The 19529-nt window shown below is 36.5% G+C and overlaps 2 long non-coding RNA genes across 3 annotated transcripts in view; one reads left to right on the forward strand and one right to left on the reverse strand.

The window, feature by feature from the left end:
• Positions 1-19529, reverse strand: part of LOC129659630 (uncharacterized) — an 87646-nt gene that overhangs the window by 57131 nt on the left and 10986 nt on the right. The window contains exons 2-3 of the long non-coding RNA XR_008718158.1: positions 6024-6132; positions 3218-3395 (exon numbers count right to left, since the gene is read on the reverse strand). This is a non-coding gene — a long non-coding RNA (uncharacterized LOC129659630). The remainder of the gene's footprint in view (positions 1-3217; positions 3396-6023; positions 6133-19529) is intronic.
• Positions 334-18560, forward strand: LOC129659632 (uncharacterized). Of its 2 annotated transcripts, XR_008718161.1 has the most exons (4): positions 334-1075; positions 4751-4788; positions 6026-6184; positions 16783-18560. It is a non-coding gene; the product is annotated as an uncharacterized LOC129659632 (long non-coding RNA). The 2 variants fall into 2 exon arrangements; XR_008718160.1 differs by lacking the exon at positions 16783-18560 and having other exon boundaries at positions 337-1075; positions 6026-7186.

The following is a 19529-nucleotide window of genomic DNA, read 5'->3' on the forward strand; positions in this document are numbered from 1 at the left end:
ACAAAGTGAAAAGTGAAAATGAAGTCGCTCAGTTGTGTCCAACTCTGCGTATGGACTGTAGTCCGCCAGGTTCCTCCATCCATGGGAATTTTCCAGGCAAGAATACTGGAGTGGGTTGCCATTTCCTTCTCCAGGGGATCTTCAATCTTCCTGGACTAGAGATCAAACCTGCATTGGCAGGCGGATATTTTACCACCAAGCAACATGGAAAGCTGTCACAAGTAATCCTGTGGTTAAACTCAGAAAATAAGATACTTTTCAGATATCATCTGTACACTACCTTATGTTAAGACCATTTTAAGGAATTATATACCCTACCTGTTATAGATGTCTCTCTCCTGTTATCTCTTTACCATGAAGGGAGACCACAGCATTGCTGCAAAAGTGTGTGTGTGTGTGTGTGTGTATCCTTAGGGGGTAAAAATGTTTTGAAACTCCTAAAGAACTTAGGGATTCAGTTGCAACTCCAGAATTGTGAGGAGAGGATTTGGGTCTCTTTAATATAGAGGTCAATAACCCATTTCAAATTTTTTTTTTTTTAATTAGATTTGTTTTGTGGTTTCAACTAAAGTTGAAGTCAAAAAAACACAATCCTAACCCAGCACTTTAGGGCAAGGATGACTGTTCTGGAATCATGCTCAGTGCTTTGCCAGGGCACCAAGTATTTAGATGTTTAGAGCTATGCTCTTGCAGAATGGGGTATATTGAGGAAATCCGAGGAGTGATTCTGATGAATTCCTGCATTCTATGTAATTTATCTCGATCTTCCACAATCCTATGAGTATTAAATTGCCCAGACTTTTAAACAAAAATGTTATCTTGGGAATGAGGGATTTTTTTTTTAATGTGTCTCAAAAGATGGCTATTTCCGTATCAAAGCCCGTACTTGCTGGGAGATATCCGTGCTGTAACACAAAATCCCCGTTGGATTCTGATTTCTTCTTGCTAAGAGCTTTGATCTGCTCTTTTGTTCCGGAAGTCTTAACAAACTGTTGCCGGAACTTCTGCCTGCATCTCAGATTCTTTTTTTCTTTTCACTTTCCCAGTTCTAGAGCCACTTGACCTTGTCTGAATGGTAAGTCTTCCCCGTTTAAAAGGACAGTGTTCTGCTTTCTCTGATTGCTCTGCAAATCAACCCTAGCGCCTACACTTCACTAACTGCCTCCCGCTAACAACTCCGACCTTAACCCCCGACGTGGCCCTGCGGGGCCCGGTTAATATACCAAGTTTCAGCTCGACACCTCTGCCTCCACCTGCTTCGTCAGATATATAGGCTGCTTGTTTCTCAAGACTTTCCTGTGTCAGAGGCTTCTTTTTTTAAGACGTGGATTTGCTGTGGTGACAACGCGAAATTTCCTTTGAATATGTTAAATGCGATTTTGGCAGTAGCTGGCAGCAGATCAGATCATCAAAGGTTCTATTCATTAAACTGTCCACAATCACCATTTTTATTTGCCCTGTTGGAAGCAATGCATCATCATTAAATGTTGCAGGGAGGCCTTCGGAAAGAAAATGTTTGTGAAACCGATTGCTGGTATTCCTTGCTAACAGTTGGTAGATGAGACTGTTTCAGGCACAGAACAAAATATTGTCATTTCCTAATAATTTGTTTATCAAATGATTTTTGGTGATATTCGTACTAGGAGGGCTTTGAGGGTAGACAGAAAAGGATTTTAGGAGGAATGCATGGAACTGTTCACCTCCAGATACAATACTTGTAAATATTCTGCAATAATTGTTATGTGTATTCATTTGATGAGGCTTTTTTCTTTAGCTCTGGATATTAACAAAGATAATTCCACAAACAATAAAATAATTCTTTATGTCTGCCTAAAGATTCACAATTTCCAAAATGTTTTCATGTAAATTATCTCGTTCCATCACAGCAAAAGCTCTATGATGCAGGCAGGGTAAATTTTAACATACCCATCCTACATCTCAAAGACTAAAGCCCACTGAGGGAACCTGGTTTGCCTTCTACTAACAAATGGTGACCCAAAGCACGTGCTTTCCTGTAGTATATTCAGGTTTTCCTCCTGATGAAGTTTACCTGTAATTACCAACTATGCATCAGATGAAAGCAAAGCTGGCTAGTTGAGCCTTGTAGAAAGTGCCCAGGACTTCTGTTAGTTGAGACTTTTAACTCCTAAAATTCCATATAGCACAGTTTTAAGAGAGTAATTTTGTGATCAAGTCTGCATTTAAGAAAAAGAATAAAATAGAAAAAAAAAAGAGAAATTACTCTGGCATAATAGATCAATAAAAAGGGGAGCACACATGAGCAAAAGTCAGCATCTATCAATCCACAATAGGTTAGAGATGCTGTAAAACTAGAAAAACAAGCTGAAATATCACACGAGTTTTGTATGCACCATATTTAGGGGGATTGGCCACCCACACAAGTTTACCCTAATGTATTCTGGATAGGCTCCTTCTAACTCAACATCATTTTTTCTTTCTAGCAATAATCATTGGAAAGTACTTTTAAGTATTATGTGTCTTCTATTTGCTTAAAGAAAAGAACTCATGTTACCACTGCAAGTCTATTGACTATTTTATAAAACAAACCACAGACTACTCAGGAAAATGCCCAACACAATAAATCCAGCACAACTTGCATGCCTTATCCTCTTAAATTTTGCTTTTAGATTACACTCTGCTTCCTTTAATACACATTGTTACCTGATAGCTCAGCTGGTAAAGAATCCGCCTGCAACACAGGAGACTTCAATTCGATACGTTGGGAAGATCTCCTGGAGAAGGGATAGGCTATCCATTCCAGTATTCTGGTCTGGAGAATTACATGGACTGTAAGGTCCATGGGGTCACAAACAGTCGGACACCACTGAGCAACCTGCATTTTCATTTTCACCATAGCACTAGAACTTGGTATAACAAAAAGATTTAAGACTTGATTTGCTGGTAAAGAAAAGTAAGTTCAGACCTAGCTCTGGAAATTATTTCTTAAATGAACTTGGACCAGTTAATTATAGAGGGTATCATTTTATCATTGTAGAATAGTGATAGCAACGCTTACTTTTTAGGTTAATTTTATGTATGTGTGTATATATATATAAAATCCTGTTTCACTTACATATTTGAATTTACATATATATATACATATATATATATAAAATTCAGTTTCTATATCAATCTAATTGCAATGCCTGGAACATAATAAATAAATGCACAATTAATATTTGTCATTTCAACTAACCTCTAAGGTTTCATTTGAGCAAAGTGTCAGAAAATTGTTAACGATGGCCTGAGAGTCAGTTTGATTGGCCAAACTGACCTCTTGAAACAGAATTCCTCATAATTGGCTCCTTCCAAGGTTGAGAAACAGTTACAGGGTGAGCCTGGAATATCTCCTTGTTCCAGAAAGTCTCAAAGTGCTTAAAAAAAAAAGCAGGATCATTTCACATGGTTGCAGAAGCCAGTTAAAAGGGGTTCCCATTAGTCAAAACTGGAATATTATTAAAATTAAGTACAATAATGAGTTATAAGCCATTGAAAAAATTGAAATACATGATTTCATATTGATAGTGAGTAGGCAAATGAATATATACATGTTTGCATGCATACAAAGAGACATAAACAAAGGAGAAGGGAGGCCTTTTGCTTAAGTAGAAGGGGAATCACCACCTTATAAAATGGGTAGGTGCAGGTCAAGTGGGGAAATCATTGTCCATCTTCATAGTAGGGATTGGATCAGCCAAAACCCATCATTGAATGTTAGATCTGGGGAAGACTTTCAATGAGAAGCAGAATATTTGCACGGTCTTAAAATTTTTTCCCAATTGATTACTTACTAATTACAAGGAAAAATAAAGTAATTATACATAATTGTTCAAGTGACCAAAAAAATTTCAATACTAAGAGACAAATGGATTTCATGACCTTGAGGACACATCACCTGGGCAATAAATACTGCTCAGAATGAAGACATCTAATCTAATCCCAAGTATATACCAGATAAGTACAAAATGAACATATGTCTCTCAAATACCAAAGAAGAAGGCAGCTGAATTCTTCGATAGATTAATGTCATAAAAACTGAGAAAGCCTGTGTAAGTATTCCAAATTAAGGAAATCAGAAGAGGTGTGAAAACTAAATACAATTTCTGACTCTAGATCGGGTCCTGTATTGGGAAAAAAAACTCTATAAAGAATATTATTGTGTTCTCTGACAAAACCAGAGTGTGAATGATAAATTCAATTAGAATATTTTCATGTGTTGTTATAGTCATGTTAAGGCTTTTGAGGTTAATACAGTAATTGTACTGTGGTTGTATGAAAACATCACTATATTTAGGAAATACTGAAGTACTTAGGGGTAAGAAGCCATGATATATGAAACATTCCTCAAAGGATTCAGGAAAATGTGTGTGTGCATGTATGTAAATTATATATGTGTGTGTGTGTGTGTGTGTGTGTGTGTGTGTTTGTGTGTGTGTAAATAGAGACTGAGAACAATAAACAAATGATGTAAAATGCCAGCAAATGGGTAAATCTAGGGAAAGGAAACATGGATGCTCGAATTTTATTTTTGCAACTTTACTGTAAGTTTAAAGTTATGTCCAAATCAAAAATTAAAAGATACAGATAGAACTTTGAATAGCAACATATTATTTTCACCAAAATACAATAACCCTAGTAAAGATCTCTGAGCTCAAAATCTGTTACTACATTTATTTCATTGATGCATTTTCTGAATGCCTTACCAACATGTATTCTTTTTTTTATCCAGGGGAAATGAGGATCTATCCAAAATCACAGTTTGCTTTGGTGAGTTTGTGGGTGGATCTTGCTTTTCTCACAGTATTTTTTTCCTGCCCTTTGTCATTCAATTTGCTAAGCATTCAACAGTGGCTTGTTTTATGAATAATAAAATGCATACAGGTTTTACTTTCAGTTTTTATGGAAGAGAAGGAGCTAAGGGCAAAGACCATGTCTTATAAATTCTCTGAGTATTTTTATTGAGTTTTTTAAAATTCATAGTTCTAAGATTTTAGAGCTTTGAAATAAGAGATTTTGTCATTTTTTCTCTTTATTACACATGTAGATTTAGTGGGCATATCTTTTTCAAATTACATATTATATGATATAGAACCAGTGATAAATTAATAATTTCACCTCTGTTTTGTTTTGGGGGACATTCTCACAATGCTAGGAAGTTAAAAAATGCTTTCAAACCTTTATAATCATTCTATGCCAATTCTGGAAAAATTTCAAGTTCTGCTGAAGATATTTTTGTATCCAATATCAGTAACTTTCACATTGATATTTTCTTTATCATTTCTTTTTTTATTATGTTCTAATTGGTAGTTTATAATACTAAATAAACAAAATGCTGTTTTCAGTTCAGAACACTCACAATACATGAGAATCATTGAATTAAACATTTACCAATATTTGAACACATAGAAAATGCCAAATAGATAAATGAAAGTATTCAATTAAGAAGTTAAATTTTAATAATCACATCTTCATTAGCCTATAATAGATATTTTTGGTACAAGGAGATTTAATACATTGACACCTGAAAATCCATACATCTAAAAGTAGATATAGTTGAAGTATTGAAAAATTCTAGTTGAATTTCTCTGCCCTAGTCTCTCTAATAAGATATTTTAAGTGTTCAAAATCTAATAGAATTGCTTCAGGCTTTTGGTTTGAATTTTCAATGCACTGTCTAAAATAACTTCAGGACTAAAATGTAGCACTTTAGCTATTTCTAAAACATGGTAATGGACCCCACTAACTCTAGTAAGTACTACTGAATAAGGAGGGAATGGGCAGAGGATTTAAGAGAAACATATCTAAAATTTTATATAAGTAAATTCCTTAAAGAAAGTTATTACAGCATTGAGTTAAGCTCAGGGATTTTGATCTGAATACAAGCAAAATATACTTATAGTCTATGGAATTATTTATTGAAGCCAAATTATTGATGTGTTAATCTGCTAAGGCAGCCATAACAAAATACCAGAAACTTAAATAAGAAAAATTTATTTTCTCACAGTTCTGGAGGATAGGAAGTCCAAGATAACGGTGCCAAGAGATCTGAGTCCTCATTGAGGACTCTCTTCCTGACTTGCAGACATCTATCTTCTCTTTCTGTCCAAACAACTGGGAGAGAAAGGGAGAGAAGAAGCAAGCTTTCTGGAACCTTCTTTTAAAAGTATGTTGATACCTTCATGAGAGCCCCACCCTCATGATCTCATCAGGACCAGTTTATCTTCCAAAGGCCCCCTCTCCAGATGCCATCACAGTGGGGTTAGGGATTCAAGGTGAATTTGGGGGAACACAATTCTGTCCATGACAATTGTCTTTGAAAGATGTTTGATAATCCTCTAACATGACCTTTAATTATGTGCAAATCAGGTGGCACAGTGGTAAAGAATCTGCCTGCCAATGCAGGAGACACAGAAGACAAGGGTTCAATCCTGGGTTGGGAAGATCCCTGGAGTAGGAAATGGCAATCCACTCCACTATTCTTGCCTAGAAACTTCCGTGGACAGAGGAGATTTGTGGGCTACAGTCCATGGAATCACAAAGAGTGGGACACAGCTGAGCATGCATGTATCCTTAATTTCCACTATTGATTGTGAAGGATGGTATAGACATGTTGACATGAGTGAAAATAATCTTTTATTAAAAAAAAGAAAATGTTTAACTTATGTAAACTTATTGCCACTGCTAGTCTTGAAATTTGAAAACTTCGTATTATAATTCTTTATCATTCTGAAAGAAGACGAAAAATGGCACAATTTCTTCACACTTTGCTAATCTTATCATCTAAAAGAAATGGGTATTTTTAGTCTATCTCATTTATTTTTATGAAGGAAAAAAGAAATTATATTTCATTATAGCTCATAGTACTAAGACAAAGACTAAATCAGATAGATATATATTTCTTGTCCTTTAAAAATATGTTTAATTCCTCATTTTCATTTTTTGTTTGGATTCTCTGGGTATAATTTCAACTATAGAATATATGTTATGATTTCTAACTAATAAAAAGATAAAAGTAGAAAACAAACTGAGAGGATGAAACACTTAATCTTAAAAACACACAAGGGAACTAAAGAATTCTGTATTTGAAACCACTGTTTAAATCTCAAAGCACAGAAAAAAATCATTTTAAATATGTAATGATATGGCCCATTAATAACTGAAATCAATAAAAAGTTAATAAAATTAAAAGTACTCAGATAAATATTCTTTTTAAATCTTTTAATTTGTATTCAAAATTTTTCATTAATATAAATAATGTATATTAATATAAAACTTTCTTTTTATTAGAAAAAAAAGCTTTAGTCATGCATATTTTGCCTCCTAATAAGACTATATAGGCCTAGAATTTCTCTGATTATATATTTAATGTTGTCAATATTTTTATAACATTTAACGAACAATTGATCACTGTATTGTTCATTAATGGTCAAACTACCACCGTGGGCTGAATCTGGTCCACTGGCTGTTTTTATAACTTTATTGGAACATAGCCACAATCATTTATTTGTGTACTGTCTATGGTTGCTGTCATGCTTCAATAGGGTTCAGTAGTTTTAACAGATCTTCTGGCCCTAAAATATTTGCTACCTGGCAGATTACAGAAAAAGATAACCAGCTCATGCAAAAAAAATGATACTTAACCCAAAGAGTGGATATTCTTTTTTTGTTGTTAAGCAGAGTTGACAGAGAGAACATGCTTATGTATTTTTCCTGATGCTATGTATTTTCATTTTTGCCTTCAACAGCATTATTTTTACATATATAGGCTATAATTCTATAGTTATCCTTAATTGTTTATGACTCACTCATTCTATAATACATGCTCTGTTTTACAGTAAATCTTTTTCAAATTGTTGCTTAGGACACATTACTTTTTATGGAGATTTTCCAAATTTCTTTGAAAATTTTGAAATTGTAATGTCAAATTTGGAGATTTAGAGTACACTACCCCACTCCAGTACTCTTGCCTGGAAAATCCCATGGACGGAAGAGCCCGGTAGGCTGCAGTCCATGGGGTCACTAAGAGTTGGACATGACTGAGCGACTTCCCTTTCACTTTTCACTTTCATGCATTGGAGAAGGAAATGGCAACCCACTCCAGTGTTCTTGCCTGGAGAATCCTGGGGATGGGGGAGCCTGCTGGGCTTCCATCTATGGGGTCACACAGAGTCGGACACGACTGAAGCGACTTAGCAGCAGCAGTATGGCATATAGTACACTATGATGGTGACTGCAATCATGAAATTAAAAGACGCTTACTCCTTGGAAGGAAAGTTATGACCAACCTAGACAGCATATTAAAAAGCAGAGATATTACTTTGCCAACAAAATTCCATCTAGTCAAGGCTATGGTTTTTCCAGTGGTCATGTATGGATGTGAGAGTTGGATGGTGAAGAAAGCTGAGCACCGAAGAATTGATGCTTTTGAACTGTGGTGTTGGAGAAGACTCTTGAGTGTCCCTTGGACTGCAAGGAGGTCCAACCAGTCCATCCTAAAGGAGATCAGTCCTGTGTGTTCATTGGAAGGACTGATGTTGAAGCTTAAACTCCAGTATTTGGCTACCTCATGCGAAGAGTTGACTCATTGGAAAAGACTGATGCTGGGAGGGATTGGGGGCAGGAGGAGAAGGGGACGACAGAGGATGAGATGGCTGGATGACATCACCGACTCAATGGATGTGAGTTTGAGCAAACTCCGGAGTTCATGATGGACAGGGAGTCCTGGCGTGCTGCGATTCATAGGGTCACAAAGAGTCGGACACAACTGAATGACTGAACTGAGCTGAACTGAACTGAACTGAACTGATAAAGCCTTAAAAATTCAGGCCCAATAATATGTATTCCTTGACATTTGGAAAAATCTAGAATAGCCTCCAGTGGCTTAACTACAAGTTCCCCACTCCCTCCTATGGAGGAAGTCCTCTAACCAAACAAATGACCTTCCCTCTTATAGGGTCCAGGCCCAGTGCCTGATTATCCCTGAGCAGTAGGTTTTAGCTCCCTGCCAGCTATAGAATTAGTCAACCCTACCACAGGAACCAAGAGCCACCTCCCCAACTTGATCATATGAAGCCTATCATACACAGGCATTGTCATTCACTTTGTTTCCAAATGCAACTCCATGTGGTCCAGCATGGTGTATGGTATCCTTCATCCCCAAGCTGTGATTCTGTGTGACTAACATGCTGCTGTCAATCTCATCTATCTAATTACAACCATCAGTTTAATCCTAGGAAGGGATTCTGTCTTCAGCAATGGAGTGAATAGGAGGCGACTAAAATATATCCATCCTAAAGGAAATCAGTCCTGGATATTCATTGGAGGGACTGATGGTGAAGCTGAAACTCCAATACTTTGGCCACCTGATGTGAAGTACTGACTCATTGGAAAAGACCCTGATGCTGGGAAGGATTGAAGGAGAAGGAGACGGCAGAGGATGAGATGGTTGGATGGCATCACCAACTCAGTGGATGAGTTTGAGTAAACTCTGGGAGTTGGTGATGGACAGGGAGGCCTGGCATGCTGCAGTGCATGGGGTTGCAAAGAGTTGGACACAACTGAGCGACTGAACTGAACTGACTGAAAACATATCCCCATGACCCCCAGTTCTTTTGCACATTTGCAGCTTTTGAAGCCTTGAGACATTCAATAATACATGTACATACTTTCAACTTTTAGTGACTATTTTTATTAAGGTTTCTGATAAATTCATAACATTTTTCTTTGGTCTCTTTCATAAGAGTACTCTTTATCTCATTGTGAAAATATTTTCATGCCCAAAGTCACTAAGCAAATACTGCAAAATAATAGTAATCTAGTTCTTCCCATGTATCTCCCCTGTCACTTTTAAATTTTTTTCTTTCAAAATAAACAATTCTTATGTACATTCCTTTGCATCCAAGAGACTGGTTTATATTCTTAAGAAATGGCTGCTCAGAAAAATAAAACAGTCTCATTTTCTGAACAGTGATATTTGAGTTCCAATGTGTGTTTTTGGTGAGAATCTATGCAAGCATGCTCCTAGTGCTGAACTCTAAAAAGATTAATCTGGTTTTCACAGTATCATTCAGGACCACCGCTGTGGTCCTTGGCAGCTAGAAGTTTAATTCAGTGTCTCTGAAGCTGATCACCAAGGAAGCACTTAAGAGGTTGCTTTGATTCCTGACAGCATGCATGAAGTTTAAAAAAATGGGGTAGGGAGCCACAAAGAGGACTTGGCAGAAGAAGCATTTCTCAGTATACAGAACGTAGATATGCAAAGAATTCAGATATTGGGGAAACTGTATATTCTAAAATAATGAACTTGGGCTGCATTTGGAAAGAACATTTTTTTAATATTTTAAAACATTTAAAAAGATTTATTTAAATATTTAAGTTTTTTATTTTTTAATTATGATTTTAATAAAAACAATTTAGTCAGTGGCTACCTCAGTGCAAACATCAAGGCATGCTAGCTGGAGCACAGCAGTGATAAGGTGAGATAGTGGGATAAGGAGATCCACTGGGTAAGGAAACATTAGGTGACATCTAGCTTCAGGGAAGGATGGAAGAGTGTTCAGAGCTTCTTTGTGCCAGAAAGAAGGGCATGAGGGTTAGCAGAACTGAAGAAGTGTTTGATTTGAAACAGGGAGATGTAGCATAGGATGCTGTGTGATCTACACAAGCAGAGCAGGAATAAAAATCAAGTATCTCAGCAGACACGGGTGTTTAAATGGATCATTCTGAGAACTGGATGGGGCAAAACACACAGAAGCAAACTTGGACAGACAAGGGCAGATCAAGGATGAAATACTGTCCCAACCATCCTAACTCCTGACATTATTATTCTAGAATGACATTCCAGGAAGAAGCCTGTACAGTGGGGTGGGGATAGCATTGGAGAACTCTGCAAAGACTGAGCTTACACCTCTAAATCAATTAACAGAGAATTGACTCATACGTCTTCTGGTGTTAGAAAGAATTGTTGTTCAGCAGATAAGTAGTGTCTGACTCTTTGTGACCCCATGACCGCAGCACCCAGGGCTTCCCTGTCCTTCACTATCTCCTAGAATTTGCTCAAGTTCATGTCCATGAACTGAATGGGGGGCTTGAAATTAAAGCATTGCTGAGTGAGTAAGAAATTTCTTGCCACCTGGATAGATGTCTTGTCACTTTCCCCACTGTCTTTTCAATACCTGATCCAAAGTGATTAAGCTTATTTTCAATACTTATTACTGTTAACATATGAATCACCTTCTTAGCGATTATATGAAGCCTTTGTTATTCTCATGTTCAGAAGGGTAATGTTAAAACATATATGCACTAAATGGGGTTATTTTTATGCTCTTTAATAATGCACACATATAAATACATTAGTAGTCATAGAATAGAAACGAATCCTACAATTTTCTCTCCTCATTTAGAAATAGCTCAAAATATTTATGCAAATTGTTTTAACTTTTGTTATATATACATGTCTCTTAAAATGGCAATGTAATATATATGAAACATTTAGTGTTACATTTTACTGACAAATAACTCACTACAGATGCTTATATGCCATATTTGATGCCTACACACTTACATCCTTCACCAACTTCTATTCCCTTAGGAAACTGAATTTATTCGTATAAAATAAGAGTGTATGATGATCTGCTTCTCTTTTTTCTCTTCATAGCCATCTCAATATACTGATTTAAATTTCTGTTTAACACTAACTGGAGTTTTTCAGGTTTTTTTTAAACTTTTATTTCTTCCAATTTCTTCAAGATGACTATAAGCAAGTCTTTCTAAATGTCCAATAGATTATACAGAAAAAGGAAACACTCTCATAATGATAGTATCTATAATTATGTCAATGAAACAAGAGAATCTTCTACCAAATTCAGAGGGAATTGTACCCAGATCAGTGGTATTTTATCTAACAGCATTTCTTAGCTTGAAACTTTATAAAAACAGCGAAAGTAATGGTAAGGAGTGAGAGAACCTGCCATATTGCATCATCTATTAGCAATTCACCTATGAACAAAGCCTACTAAGAATTTGATTGGGATCACATTGAGTCTATAGTTCTAAAGGGAGAATGGACATCTCAACCAGGCTCTGTCTTCTAATCTATGAATACCATGTCTCTCTCCACTTATTTCCATGTTTGTTGATTTCTTTCATCAGAAGCTTGCAAGTTTTAGCATATACCTTTGTTGTGGAGGATTTATACCTAAGAATATATACATTTGTAGTGCTGATGCTTTGACTAGACAGACCTTTGTTAGCAAAGTAATGTCTCTGTTTTTTAATAAGCTGCCTAGGTTGGTCATAGCTTTTTTCCAAGGAGCAAGCGTCTTTAAATTTCATGGCTGCAATCACCATCTGCAGTGATTTTGGAGCCCCCCAAAATAAAGTCTGTCACTGTTTCCATTGTTTCCCCATCTATTTGCCATGAAGTGATGGAACCAGATGCCATGATCTTAGTTTTCTGAATGTTTAGTTTAAGCCAACTTCTTCACTCTCCTCTTTCACTTTCATCAAGAGGGTCTTTATTCTTCGCTTTCTGCCCATAGGGTGGTGTCATCTGCATATCTGAGGATATTGATATTTCTCCCAGCAATCTTGATTTCAGCTTTTGCTTCATCCAGCCTGGCATTTTGCATGATGTACTCTGCGCATAAGTTAAATAAGCAAGGTGACAATATACAGCCTTGACGTACTCCTTTCCTGATTTGGAACTAGTCCAGTTCTAACTATTGCTTCTTGACCTGCATACAGATTTCTCAGGAGGCAGGTCAGGTGGTCTGGTATTCCCATCTGTTGAAGAATTTTCCAGTTTCTTGTGATCCACACAAAGGCTTTGATGTAGTCAATAAAGCAGAAGTAGATGTTTTTCTGGAACTCTCTTGCTTTTTCTATGATCCAGCAGATGTTGGCATATTGATCTCTGTTTCCTCTGCCTTTTCTAAATCCAACTGAAGAATTGATGAGCACCAAAGAATTTGCTTTTGAACTGTGGTGTTGAAGGTGACTCTTGAGAGTCCCTTGAACAGCAAGGAGATCAAACCAGTCAATCCTAAAAAAAAATCAGTCTTGAATATTCATTGGAAGGACTGATGCTGATGCTGAAGCTCCAATACTTTGGCCACCTGATGCAAAGAACTGACTCATTGGAAAAGACCCTGATGCTAGGAAAGATTGAAGGTAGGAGGAGAAGGGGATGACAGAGGATAAGATGGCTGGATGGCATCACCGACTTGATGGACATGAGTTTGAGTAAGCTCCAGGAGTTGGTGATGGACAGGGAAGCCTGGAGAGCTAGAGTCCATGGAGTCACAAAGTGCTGGACACGACTCAGTGACTGAAGTGAACTGAGTGTTGATGCAAATGGCTTTATAGCTTTTAAATTTTTTTAATTCTGCTTTTTCATGGCTGGCATGTAGAAATACAATGACTTTTGTATTAAAGAAACACATACTTTTATAACATGTATTTATGTGAACATTTGGGCACTATAGGGAAGGGAAATCTTAGTTTAGGTTTAAATAATATCACTCCCAACCCTTAGGAGTAAGTAAAGTGAAACAGTTTGATTTTTCTGCTTCTTCATTTCTTATTTTGTCATTAGATAAAACACATTGTATGTGATGTCATTAATAGTCACAATTAATGGAGATAGTTAACAGGAATAATCGGAATGGAGAAAAATAGTGAAATCTAGTACTTTTATGAAAAATACCATTAAGCTTTCAGTTAATCGACTGCTACCTAAAACCAAGTTGTTTATAGTATTCCTTCTCTCCCTCTCTCTCCTTCTTTCCAGTCCAGATGAGAGAGAAAAAAAAAATTGCTGAAATTATCTCTGCACACAACAAGATTCCAAAAAATACTGTCTTTATATAAACAGCTGAAGATATGAGGACTTAAGCTATTTTCATTTTATTTTAATGTCACTTATGATTTAAGAGTGTCTCTTTAACACAAACCACTAATTATTTGGAATATAAATTGATCAAACTGTAAAATATATCATCCCTAAAAATGAAAATTTGAAGCAACAGGAGAGGGATAAAGGCAGAAGATTGGCATGAGATAAATTTAGAGGTCTCCAGACACCTGACACTCTCTAAATTAAATCAATAAGTGCAACTCTGTGGACCTTAGGTCAGCTGAAATGAAATAGTACAAATCAAATATTTCACAATATGTGTTAGTGCTATATAGATGAACACATAGGAGAATCTTAAATTTTGAAAAATAATTGGTTTGGAATTATTTATCTCAGTAGCAAATAAAAAATCATATATATTTTAAGATAATTTGAATTAAAGACCTTTATATACATTTAAAATTAATAACATGGGCATGTAACATACAACATGGCCAACTATAGTTAATAAAATGGTATTGCATATTTGAAAGTTGCTAAGAGAATAAACCTTAAAAGTACCTATTATCACAAGGAAAAAATGCTGTTACTATGTGGGGTGACAAAGGTTAACTAGACTTATTTGTGGTGATCATCCCACAATATATAAAATATTGAATCATTGACTGTACATCTGAAGCTATTATAATGCTGTGTGTTAATTAAACCTCAATACCAAGAAATATTTGAGAAAGGACAATTTTAGGTACATAATAGGCACAACTGCAGATACATTTTTTAAAATGCAGAAAGGATCATATGGGTGACATAATAGCTGTGTTGTAGATAACAGATGATTGTGTCGTGTGCCTTTAAATTCTCAAAATACATGCATGTTTATGGTGGGAGCATTTTTTTTTAACTTTTTGTTTTGTATTGGCATATAGCCAATTAACAATGTTATGACAGTTTCAGGTGGATAGCAAAGGGATTCAGCCATACATATCCCCCACGGACAGAGGAGCCTGATGGGCTACAATCCGTGGGGTCGGTGGGGTCGAAAAGAGTGGGATACGACTGAGAGACTGAGCACACATGCCAATTGCAATAACCCCAAATCTCCATAACTCCATGAACTTAGTGTTTTGTAACAACCAGGGCTTACTATTTTTTATTTTGCAATCAGATTAAATATCTTTCACAGGTCATCTCTACCAACACCAGCAGACCCAGGCGTTGGTGCTTAAATCTTCTGCCTAGAAGTGATATGTTACTACTCATGTTGATTGACTAGAGAGAACCACCTCACCAATAACCCCTGTACAGGGAGAGGCAGAAAACTTTTGGGGGACAGTAATACATTTTATCAAAATTTCTAATAATTTCAAGGATGATAGCATACTTTTGTTTAAAAGTGTAAATTGTAAGAAAATATTCTGTTTCTAAATAACTTTCTGATTCCAATGCACAATTTCACCACTGGTAAAATGTTGATCATTGTGATTTTAAGATGCTAATTTCTGACGGTAGAGATTCTAATGTTGAAGGAAAGATAATTTCCTCTTGTATTATCTGTTATTATATTATATTATACTCACAAAATTAAACTTCATTCCCTTCCAATTTTTATTCACTTAACATAAAGAGTACTTCTGGTCTTGGCATCTTGAATTCACAAGGGCACTGAAGTTTGGTCCAAGGTGCCAACCACCAAAACAAAAGGGACCCGGGATTTTATTATTGGCAATATCCTTGTGTGCTCTTCTGTGACCATGGCAGCTTTCTTAATTGTCCATGCCAATCACTTCTCTTATAGCCAGTGTTCTCAAACAGCACCCAGAAAAAAGTCCTTTAGTTTTGGACATAACCACATACTTCTCTTGGTGGTGAAGCTGACCCTTCAGCCATTCCTTCTGTTATTTTTTGCTCTACAGAAATCTCCTAAGATATATAGCATATCCAAAAATATATTTATTTCTTTTGATTGGAATCACACCTTTCTCAGGCCAGTCCTTTGCTTTCAGTTTTGGTTTTTGCCTCTCTCTCCTCTCTACTGCTCTGTGAACTATATTTCCTAGGCAGCCATGTCAGCTGGCTTCTTGCTAGTTCGTCCATTGGGAAGTGCTGATGGAGAACTGGAAGTTGGGAAATTGGGAACAGGAAGCAATGAAGAAGCTAGGTTGTTTCTCTGCCTCCTCTTCACCTATGTGGAGTGTCCAGCCATGATTGCATATTTCTACATTCCCAGTTTCTGCCAGACAAGCCCATCATAGTTCCAGAAGGGACTTCTGACCCTGGGAATTCATCCCCTGCTTCACCCAGCTGGGGAGCTTTGAAGATATCTGCTGTTTCTAAATTCTGGTTTGCTCACCATCTGCTGCTTTGTTTTTTAGCACGTCCATCACAAATAGAAGAATTCCCTGTGGTGTTCTGACTGATTTCATGCTCGAAATATTACTCAAGATAGTTTAACAGTATGATTTCAATATATTAAAAATAATTCTCACAATAACAAATCACCTACAGCCATCACAAATGATGCAATAAAGTGGTCAGTCAGGGTGAGGTCTTCAAATCATGGTGACGGAACTTCAAGCATATCACTCTAGCAAAAATATGTTGTTGTTGTTCAGTTACTAAGTCATATCTGACTCTTTGCAACCCCATGGACTATAGCCTGCCAGGCTCCTCTGTCCATGGAATTCTCCAGGCAAGAATACTGGAGTGGGTTGTCATTTTCTTCTTCAGGCCAGTAAAAATGCAGCAACACAAAATTTCTATTTTTCCTATATAGGTCATCTATAAATGTGCCAACTTGTACTTATATTTCACTATAACTGCACTGATCAATAAGATGATCTAGGCTTTAATAGTTACTTAAGTATCCACTACATCACATAAGATTAACTACTACTTTTATGATTTAGGATTGATCTGCTTCTACTTCAACCTATCTATAAAGGGACTTTGATGCTTTTGAATTATGGTGCCGGAGAAGACTCTTGAAATTCCCTTGGAAACCAGTCAATGCTAAAGGAAATCAACCCTGAACATTCATTGAAAGGACTGATGCTGATGTTGAAGCTCCAATATTTTGGCCGACTGATGCAAAGAGCCAACTCATTAGAAAAGACCCTGATGTTGGGAAACATCGAGAGCAGGAGGAGAAGGGGAAACAGAAGATGAGATGGTTGGATGGCATCACTGACTCAATGGACATGAGTATGAGCAAATTCCAGGAAATAGCAAAGGACAGGGAAGCCTATCATGCTGCAGTTCATAGAGTTGCAAAGAGTTGGGCATAACTTAGTGACTGAACAACAAATAAAGGGACTGCATATACCATTGGAAGATCTAGTTTCCTCTCCTTTAGGGTCATCAAAATCTTATCATGAGAAGCTTCAAATCATATGCCACGTCTCCCAATATTTGTTTAGACTCACATAGTTTAGAGAATTTGGTGTACGAATAGGTAACTTTTCACAGAACAACATACTGATTCTACCTTGGAAGATAAGGAAAGAAGAGCAAATTTTTGTTTTGTTTTCCGTAAACAGCACTTCTATGATAAAATAGCAAGAATAAAAATTTTACACTGGTCAAAAGTTTTTGAATATTCCTATTCTTCATAAACCTTGATAAACCAAGTTCCCTCCCCCTGACCCCCTTTTCCTACTCTGGTCTCATTCTCTTACAATTCCAAAAATTCTTACTTCATTTGTTCATTTGGCCCTTTCTGGTTTGTGTTGTCATTGCTTTTCCTTCAAATCAGGGACCATTTATTCTAGCCTTCACATGGAGTCAGGCTTCTGAGAAAAGTCAAATTAAGATGTTTAAGCTCATCATTGCTTTATATTCACTTTCTTCTTACTCTATTAGAGGGGAAAATATTGACATTTTCTTCTCTTACTTAAACCTTCATAGTTAAAATTATAATACAAGAGTATTTTAGAAGAAGTTTAAGAAGAAATAAGCATATGATATTTAAAAGAATGAAAACAATAAATCCCTCTGATATATGCAGAATGGATTCCCCAATGTTAGTAAATTGAAGAAAAGAGTCATTTTTGGATATATATCCAAAAATAAATTGAAATCAAGATCTCAAAGAGGTATCTGCCCTCTTATGTTCATTTCATCTTTATTTATAATATGCAAACAACATAAATATCCATGGACAAATAGATAAAGTAAGTATAATAATTACACATTATACATAATACATTTCATTGTTATTCAACTTTTACGGACAAGGAAATTCTGTCATCAGCAACAACATGGATGACCTTGGAGAACATTACACTAAATGAAGTAAACCAAATGCAGAAAGACAGATGCTATATGATCTCACTTATATACGGAGTCTAAAATGATCAAACTCTTAGAAGTGGAGATAACAATGCTATGGAGAGGAATAGAAAGGTGATGGTCAAGGTACAAAATTTTAGTTATGTAAGAATCAGCTCTGGAGATCTAATTATGGCAATGTGACCATAGTTAACAAGATTGTATACTTGAAATTTGCTAAGATGGTAGATCACAACTGTTCTCATTATACATATGCACACAGAATTGATAACTGAGGTAAAAGATATTTTAAATTATGTTGAATGTGGTTATTTTATTTTACAATGTATATAAAATCATCAAATTGTACACCCTAAATAGATACAATTCATAATTGTCAAATATATATCAACTGAAATAAAAAAGGAAAATAGTTGTCTCAAGACTTATTGCATGGGGACCTCCTGGGTGTTTCTGTGGTTAAGACTTCACCTTCCAAAACAAGGGGTGTGGGTTTGATCCCTGGATGTGGAGCTAAAATCCCAAAACCAATAGAATATTGTAAAGTAATTAGCCTCTAATTAAAATAAATAAATTAAAAAAAAAATCCCACAGGACTCCTGGCCAAAAAACCAATACGTAAAACAGAAGCAATATTGTAGCAAATTCAATAAAAACTTAAAAAAAGACCTACTGGATAAAGGGTCTGAGCCAACATTGACACCTGGTGTCCCACAAATTGATTGTGGCCCCCCTATCACAATGTGATCACATGTTGTGCTGTGTTTAGTTGCTCAGTCATGTCCGACTCTTTGCAACCCTGTGGACTGTAGCCTGCCAGGCTCCTCTGCCCATGCGGATTCTCCAGCCAAGAATACTGGAGTGGGTTGCCATGCTCTCCTCCAGGGGATCTTCCCAACCCAGGGATCAAACCCAGGTCTCCCACATTGCAAATGGATCTTTTACCATCTGAGCCTCCAGGGAAGCCTGAGAATACTGGAGTAGGTAGCCTATCCCTTCTCCTCAAGCTGGGGTCTCCTGCATTGCAGGCAGATTCTTTACCAGCTGAGCTACCAGGGAAGATAGTGTCAAGCAATTTCTTGTTGGTTTCCTGCAAAGAAACTACTCTATCATTTCCTCTTTTAGAAGTTTCTAGATACCAATCAAAGCAAGCATGGCTGGTGTTTTCTAATTGGGCGTGCAAAAATATCAATTTTGGAATATCAGAAGAGCCCCAATTTGGCCATTTTAGGTTGAGAGCTCTCTTAGTATAATTTCTCCAATTAACAAGGTACTTGAAAATATGAGCCGTATACATATTGCACATGAATCTGGCTGGAGTGTTAGTCAGAGGCCAGCTTTCTGACACCCCTTGCTTCTGTTTTTG

The sequence above is a fragment of the Bubalus kerabau genome, chromosome 8 (genome assembly GCF_029407905.1).
Source record: "Bubalus kerabau isolate K-KA32 ecotype Philippines breed swamp buffalo chromosome 8, PCC_UOA_SB_1v2, whole genome shotgun sequence".
NCBI classification, from domain to species: Eukaryota; Metazoa; Chordata; class Mammalia; order Artiodactyla; family Bovidae; genus Bubalus; species Bubalus kerabau.